The sequence below is a fragment of the Mycteria americana genome, chromosome 5 (genome assembly GCF_035582795.1).
Source record: "Mycteria americana isolate JAX WOST 10 ecotype Jacksonville Zoo and Gardens chromosome 5, USCA_MyAme_1.0, whole genome shotgun sequence".
Taxonomy (NCBI): domain Eukaryota; kingdom Metazoa; phylum Chordata; class Aves; order Ciconiiformes; family Ciconiidae; genus Mycteria; species Mycteria americana.
In genome coordinates this window covers 18,684,447-18,692,350 of record NC_134369.1, presented here as the reverse complement: position 1 = coordinate 18,692,350, position 7,904 = coordinate 18,684,447, and the positions used below count along the sequence as shown (strand labels likewise).

The 7,904-nt window shown below is 50.5% G+C and overlaps 1 long non-coding RNA gene across 1 annotated transcript; it reads left to right on the top strand.

The window, feature by feature from the left end:
• The first annotated feature begins 1,226 nt into the window (after nucleotides 1-1,226).
• Nucleotides 1,227-7,593, top strand: LOC142410231 (uncharacterized). The gene is made up of 3 exons (XR_012775874.1): nucleotides 1,227-1,385; nucleotides 6,371-6,405; nucleotides 7,580-7,593. It is a non-coding gene; the product is annotated as an uncharacterized LOC142410231 (long non-coding RNA).
• Nucleotides 7,594-7,904: the final 311 nt, after the last annotated feature.

The window sequence follows — 7,904 nt, the reverse complement described above, 5'->3', positions numbered from 1 at the left end:
ATAAGCTGCCACAGCCAGAGAATACAAGCTGGAGAGGGGATTTTGGCTCATGCATGTTACCTGGTGAATGGGAGGCTGCAGTACTGTGCTTCTGCTCCACGGCTTTAAAAGCTTGTCTCTACATCCTCGGTTGGGGACCCTTTCCTGCAAGTGGCAGGGAAAGAGTGGGCAGGAATTGATCTGTGACCCAGGCCAAAAATATCGCCTGCCCTGCAGCTCCTAAAGGTTTTCTCTGCTCCTACAGGCTGGGAGAAAGAGGTTGCTGGAGCTGCCAGGCACACTGGAGGGCATGCTCTGCACTGCTGGGGAGCCTGCCAAGGGGAAAGGGGTGGGAGGGAGAGGATGGGGAGCTGAAGCCTGTGAGGTTTAGTGAAATGGAAACCGTGAGCCAGAGGGTTGTCCAAGGCACTGCAATCCTCTGCCGGCATAGCCGTGCAACTGCGGAGGGTGCTCAGGCGGCAAACCCCCTCCGGGCACCTAGAGGATCCTAGATGAGGTTCCAGCCATCTGGGGTTTGCCCTCTCTAAGATGTCCTTAAATAATGCTTTTGTATCGTGCTAAGAAGGGCTTGAGGTCAGACAACCTCTCTTGCTGTGTTCCTGCTCTCTTGCTTCTTCTTCCAGGTCTCCTCAAGCTCTGATGTGTGGCAGAGCCCTGGTAGTTTTAGCAAGAGGTGGGTGCATGCCACACACCACCCACGCACAAACACAGACGCGATGCGCGTGCTACATGCTTCTGACTTCTCACGTGCCCCGTGACTGCTCGTTTCAAAGAGCGTTGGACTGCAGAAGGTCCCCAAACCCTCCACAGGCTCCAATCCCGCAGCACAAGTGAAGCCATTCTCATGTAGAGGGGCAGCAGGGAAGAGCTCCAGCCCAGCCGGGAGAGCAGAGGCTGCTGCTATGTGTTGAGATGGCAAGAGCCAGGGTGCCACGACCAGGTTTTAAGCAGCGACCATGCACCACGGAGTCACGGGAGCCCCGCAATTTGTTTCTGAGGTGCCTTTGCCTCAGATACCCCTCTTTAAGCTCTGCCTGCCTGGTGGTGGTGTTGTAAATATAGAAACATAAGCCCTGGAGGCTTTTTTTTTTTTCCTCCAAGCATGTCCCTCCCATCTTAGCATCATCTGTGCAATTCCTCCAGCTGCTCCTATACATGGTATGACCTTTTTTTTCCCCTTCCCTTGCTCCCCCCTCCATCCCCCCCGCCCCATCCCTGCTCCCTTGCCTTCCCTGCCCAGCGCAGGGGATCTGGGGCCAATCGGCTCCTCCAGACGATCAAATGTCACTATAAGTTGAGAGCTGCATCACCTTGGGACGCTTGCAGATCCCAGCCTGCCCGTCCCCGTCAGCAGGGAGCTCAGCGCTTCTCTCAACTCCTCCCAGGTAAGCGGGAGCCCCAGTGAGGGATGCTGCTGGGGGTTAAAACTAACAGAGGGGCTGAGCCTTGGTTTGAATGGAGAAGCATCAGGGGAGGGCTGGGGTCCACAGGATCCAGGATCCTAAGGAAAAGGCAATTTTCCTTCCTGGCTGTTGTTGGGCATTGTGTGAGGCTTGTGTCACTCGCAGAGATTCAGGTGCTCTGAACTCTTGAGGATCAGCAGTGGTAGAAAAGACCCTTCCAAAACCAAGGCCCGGGGCTGGGAATGAAGTGGCATCTCTCAGGGCATTTGGGAAAACTCGATCCAGCAGCAGGAGGGAAGTGCTGACCTTCCCTCCCCTGTCACCCGGAGAAAGGGATGGCCGAGGCAGGAGGGATGAAGGGCAGGAGCATTGGGGAGCTGCTGGCAGGCAAGGAGGGCTGCTGGGTGTGGAGCTAGAGGGAGACCTGAGAAACACAGATGTTGTCATGGAAAACTGCCCCCTCCCACAGAAAAGAAGAAAATTGGGAGAGAATACCCCTGTGCGCACGGAGGGGCAGGAGGAGGGGGCTAAATTCAGAGTGGTGATGGGATGCTCCCTGTATGCATCGCTTCAAACCCCTGCACTTTGCTGGCCTGACCACCTTGTGCGGGTGAATCCCCGCCTGTGCGGGGGGCATATCCCCCACCAGCCTGCAGCTGCCCTGCGGGGCAGAGCTCCTCGCTGTTGGAGTGGGGGGTATCCTGCAAGGCAGGAGTGTCGCCAGCACAGGTGGCTTCGATGCCAGCGATCTGGGTGGGAGCCGTGCCGCTGGCATGGGGGAGCTCCAGCGAGGCCGTAGGCGGTTGCCAGGGTGGGCAGACATCCCTCGTGGGCACAAGACCAGGGGAAAGGCAGGGGCTATAAGCTAAACGTGGTCATTGTCTTTTAGTCCTCTGTCTCAGCCTTGTTGTTCCTAGCAAACCCCATGCAGGGATCTGACAGATCATATCACCCCGAAGACAAGCGTAAAGGGCACATTTTGGGGCAGGGAATCGGTATTTGGCTTTGTGTCAGTGGAGCCTGCAGCAACGCTTGGGTCCTGCTACCCTGTTTCAGCAGCAGCACTGCGGTGGGCACTTCGCTCTCCAGCCCCTGGGGAGAAAAACGCTTTCTGCTGGAAAATACCGAGCAGTTCAGAAACAAAGGGAGGAGGCAGAGGGATGGAAGAAATATATATTTTAAAAAGTATATGTATATACTTTTTATATAAAAAAGTATATGTATATATTTATATATTTAATAGATATATATAATACATATTTTTAAAATATATATATGTGTATGTATGTAAAAAAAATAGATGCAGTGGGTTTGCAGCAGCTCCTGCTGGAAAAGCGTGGCCATGTGGTGTTTGGTGGATTGTACCCCTAGTCCTCGCCTGATAGCTGTCCCTGCCAGGTCCCGTCGCCCATGCATGGCCACTTTTGTCCTTCCCCCTTTCCGTACGGCTCTGGCTACCTTGCCTCCCTTGTATGGCCTGGCTTGGGAGGGGATGACTGACGGGCCGGCTATTTCCAGGGATGGCCTGGAGGTGCAAGGCAGCCCATTCCCCCTCCCGGGTGCATTCTCAGCTGCTAAGAGGCTTCTTGGGATGTGCTGGCTCTGCTCTTTCAGCCAAGGGCAGGAGCATTCGGGGCCAAAAGGGACGTGGCATTCCTGCCCACCTGGGGCTGATGAGGATCAGGGTATTTGTCCTTCCAGCCATGACCTGCTTAGCTTGAACAAAATGCAGAAAAATAACCTTTGCTTTCACCTTTAAGGGGTGGGAGCAGGCAGGAAGTTTTTGGTCTGGCAAAACTTTCCCATGTGTTTTGATTTCCTTCCAAATGGTGGGCACTATTAACTAATTGATTTTATTACATCCTTAAACCTCAGTCAAGACCAGACCCCATTTTTCTGCTACTGCACAAACAAAACCCAGTTATTGCCTTAAGGTGCTAACAGCCTTAATCTTAGGCTGCATTTGCTCTATGTAAAGTAATTTCCACCGAAGGGTAATCCCGAGCCAGCTGGAGACTTTCCATTGCCTTCAGCGAACTTAATCCTAACAGCAAAAAATACTGCTCTTAGCGGATTACTTGCTTTATTGCCTTTTGGATGTAAATATGGTTTGGTTTTGTTGGCTGCTTTGATGACAGTTAGCTACGTGGAGAGCAGCTGGGCATCAAAGAGCCTTTCTCATCTCGGGTGGCTATTGCTATGATGGTCTGTGTTTTGCCCCTGGCTTCGAGGGACCAGATGGCTTTTGAATGGCACAAAGTGGACAGACACCTTGTCCTTGAGGCGAGACCTTTTTGGCTTTCCAGCCAGGGCAGTGGCAGTCAGCTACAGCCTTAAATGCCAGCTCCTCCTGACATCGTGACCAAACTTGGCTGAACGTTTGGCCCTTGCAAGGCTGAAATCTGCACCTCCCTCTGGATTTTCTTTGTCCCCCCCTGCCCTAGCCTGTGGGGTTTCTGCATCTGGCTCATCTCTGCACAGAGTCTGCCAATGCACTTGTTATTAATTCATTTGTATCCAGGGGCCAGAAACTCCCTCAGGGTTGGGGTCTTACAGTGTCAGGGATGCTGGCATTCTCACTTGGCTTTTATAGCACGCGGACAGATGCCATGCAAAATCTCATTCGCATTTGCAGCGCTTGGATTAACAAATATGGAAGGGTGTAGGGGAACAGCCAATGTGACAATCCTCAGCAAGATGTCCTTAGAGCTAAATTGGAGACTAGATGAGCTCATTCCAATAACTGTTAATGGAAAGCCTGATTGCAAAGACTCCCATTGACTTCAATTGCCTTGGAAAGACCAGCATGGGCTGCATTACGTGCCTATCCTACACTCAACAGATGTTTGCTATCTGTATGCATACACAGGGCTCTTCAGCTGATTTCTTCTCCAGCATTAGGCAGTATTACTCTTCTTACCACTGGAGTGAGAGGGAAGAAGAGTGTAGCCCAAAGCCCTTTAAAAGTCCTCTTTTTTTCCCTCCACCTTGGGAAGAAGGAAATCTGGGTTTATAAATTAAAGGCAGAAACTGTGGGAGGACTGGCCATTGCCCTGAGACTTTAGAGATCATGCATTTTGGAAGAAGCCAACAGCTGGGCATCTGGCAGGTTTCCTCTATGGGCTTTTGCCAGGAGAAGCTCTGCTGTCCCGCTGCATAAATCAACATACCGTCAAGCATTATTACCAATAGCTTGAATAATTTTTGCAGGCTGAAATGAAATTGCAAACCTATTATAGTGCTAGCCACTGTGCAGACAGCAAGTGGAAGTCTTTGTCCTGAAGATTTGATCATCTAGATAAAAAAGACCAGGGGAGAGAGACCAGAGGTGTTGTAGCATCCAAGTAAGTAACAGAAGAAGCAGCAGGAATCGATGCAGCAGAAAAGCCTTTTGAAGACCTGAAATTCCTCCCAAACATGAAATTCGTCCCAGATTCCTCCTGCCTGGTGGGGTTAGAGTCCCCAAAGTACTCCTTGGGATGGCTGTTGCACTTGAGGAGCGGGCAATTACAGCTACCAAGTTAAAAGCAGCCTGGAACCAAGGAACCTCATATGTCCTAGCAGTAGATCATCCTCCTCCAGCTACTCAGATCGGGTCATAACAGAGCCATTGCTGGCACTACTTCCAGGGCAATGATGAATTTCAGAAGGAGGATAAATGAGGAATTAGAAGAAAAAATGCTGGCTGTTTATCACTGCTTAGAACATTGGGATTTTAAATCCTGTTGGTGTTAATGCGTGGTGCCCAGGGTCATTGCTGGGGAATGGAGAGGATCCCTTATAGGGCAGGATTGGAGCCTATGGGATTACTGCCTTCCTCTGAAATAGAAAGCTGCTGAGCTGCAGTTGTTCCTTTTGAACCTAAGTCAGCCCACCTGCTCCTTCAAGATGTCTCTCATATATCAGCTGAATAATGAAGTCATGAAACTCACGGTTAGGGTTTCCCAGCGAGGAGGAGCCTGACTTTCTAATTTAAGACCTGCCGTGAACTTGGAGGAAGTTTCAGGGGCGCTTCCCCACGTCCTCCCCCTGGCCTCAGGGCAGCTGATGCTTTTAGGAGAGCCACAGTGTTGCACCGCTGCCATCACCGAACCTGGTGCAGTGTGTGATATTACCATGATGCTTCCCGAATAGCAGCGCCGCTCCCTCTGACGCTGGCTGAGGTTCCGATACACACATTTGGGGTCTGGCAAAGATCAGCAGAGTGGCCGTATCCAGTCCTCGCACTTCCCTGGCTGCAGGTCTCTGTGGGTGGTGGTCTGCACGCAGCCCTGACCTGGGCTGCGCAGAAGTGCAAGCCATGACAGCACTGTGGATGGATTCACTTCTGCCCCGCGGTGCGAGGATTGGTTGTAATAAACACAACCGGTTATACCGATATGAATTGCCTAACCAGGCATTTGGCCAGTTCTTATCCTAAACTAATCAACAGATAATTGTTCATTCATTCATCAGCTGTATAAGCCAGACACTATTACTGAAGACACTTTTGGGTGCTGACAAATAGTTATCTCTGGGTATATTGGTAGTTTCAGTTATGCTATTTTTTTTAGCTCTGACTAATGCTTTGGAGCTGGCGCCTTCCCACTTGCGCTAGTGTAACAGAAGGAAAAAATTCTCTGATCTTGCTGGAGTGATGGAAATGTCAGATGGGTGCGAGAGGACACCCGTTTCCCTGAGCTTTGGAGGTTTTGTAACTTAAAGCCATGTTGACGGGGCATGTCTTTCAGATGATCTTTTCCTCTTCCCCTCCCCTTCTCCTCTGACCTGGCAGGCAAAGGTCTGTGCTGCTCCCAAAACGGCAGTGTTGGTGGGGGATTGGCTGCTGTGTGGGAAAGCAGGTGCCTGGCTTTTTTTGTCCTCAAATGTCAACCCATCTGCTTCTGCCTTGGCATTTTCTAGGAGGCGCTCCTGGTAATAACACCTTTTTTTAAACTTTTTTCTTCTTCTTTTCATCTTTTGTCTAGAAACTCGCTGCCAACATGTCTGATACCGAGGAAGTGTAAGTAGAGAGAAAGCCACCTGCGTATTTGTCTGTTCAGCTTGGCTCCATGCAGCGGAGCGAGGGCATCCCTGTGGGGAGGAGAGGCTGGGTGCCGCTCTGTGCATGGCCCGAAGCCCCCCGAGGCAGTGGGGAAGGGGCATCTTGGATTTTGGGTGTCAAAGGGTCCATTGAAGTTCACCTGACACCCTCCCTGTCCAACACAGGACGCCCTCCAAACACCTCCACCCAGCTCAGCCTGTCCTCCGTGGCCATGGCACTGCACCTGGAGGAGGTGGAATTAAACACACAGTGTAGTGGAGGTGCCACTTTCTGCCCTGGTTTAACACATCTAGAGTAATATGACCAAACGTAATGGGGTCATTTGACATTTATGCATCAGTAGGAACAGAGGGGAGATTTAGGGTAACTGTGAGATCAGAGGCATCATCGACAGACCTGCAGTGGTCACTTAGTCCCCTCCTCTGCTATGAGGCAGGCTCAGCTCAACCTGTGTCATTTTTCCCAGTCTGCTTTTAAAAAAAGAATTCCGAAGATGAGATTTGGCACCTTTTTCAAGCAATCTCTGAGTAATAGGTCCCTTGTTTAGGGTCTGGCCCCAGGGCTGCTCTGGGCTTTGGGTTTCATGCAAGGTGATGGTAGAGCAGGAGAAGCTGGCAAGTGGGGGCAAGGAACAGGAACAGATTGCAAGACTGATGTGGCTACGGCCACGGGATAAACACTGGGCAGCATCTGACTTATCCCAAATTTTTAGTAGACAGCCCTAAGGTTCAGGGAGCCTGTAGCACGTCTGGGTTGGCATGGGTCATTGGCTACAGGCTGGCTTGCCTGGCACGCCAGGGCTGAGGCCCAGCTTCATCAGCCCCTGCACAGCGCTTATGTTATAACTATCATGTTATAGCCCTGTTGTGGTAGAATTATTCCTGGGTATGGATCCATATGCACCATCAGAATGAGGAACACTATTTAAAATAAAACCCAAACCCAGTTACTTTACCAATCTTAAAACCAAATGGCTCCTGGAAGAGCAAAGGGAGAATGGGGGAAAGAAGAAACAACAGACTTTAAACAACAGTGCATTGGGTTGCTTCAGTATATGGTTTAAAGCTTGGTGATAATACAGAGTGGAAGGAATATTTATCTAGTTTCAATAACGTTTTTTCCTCTCTCACAGGGAGCAAGGAGAGGGTAAGTCTTAAATCTGTCTCTAACTGCTTCCATGCAAGCCTACAGCATTCACTGGCCATGTCTGTCTTCTCCGTTCTGCCCATTGTTGATATTTTAACAAAAACTGCTGGTACGGTTAGACAAATCTGGGGGTCTCTTTTTTTGCGTGTCTGTCTGACTGTCACCAGCTTCTGGTGATTTTACACTATTTGTAGCCCCAGATTGATGCCCTGGTTGTGGGGTACGCTGCTGGTTTTTGTAGGGGCACTGCCATCTGCTGGCAATTAATTTTGCGGCTTTTGTATACATAATATTTTCTGTTTTAAAACATA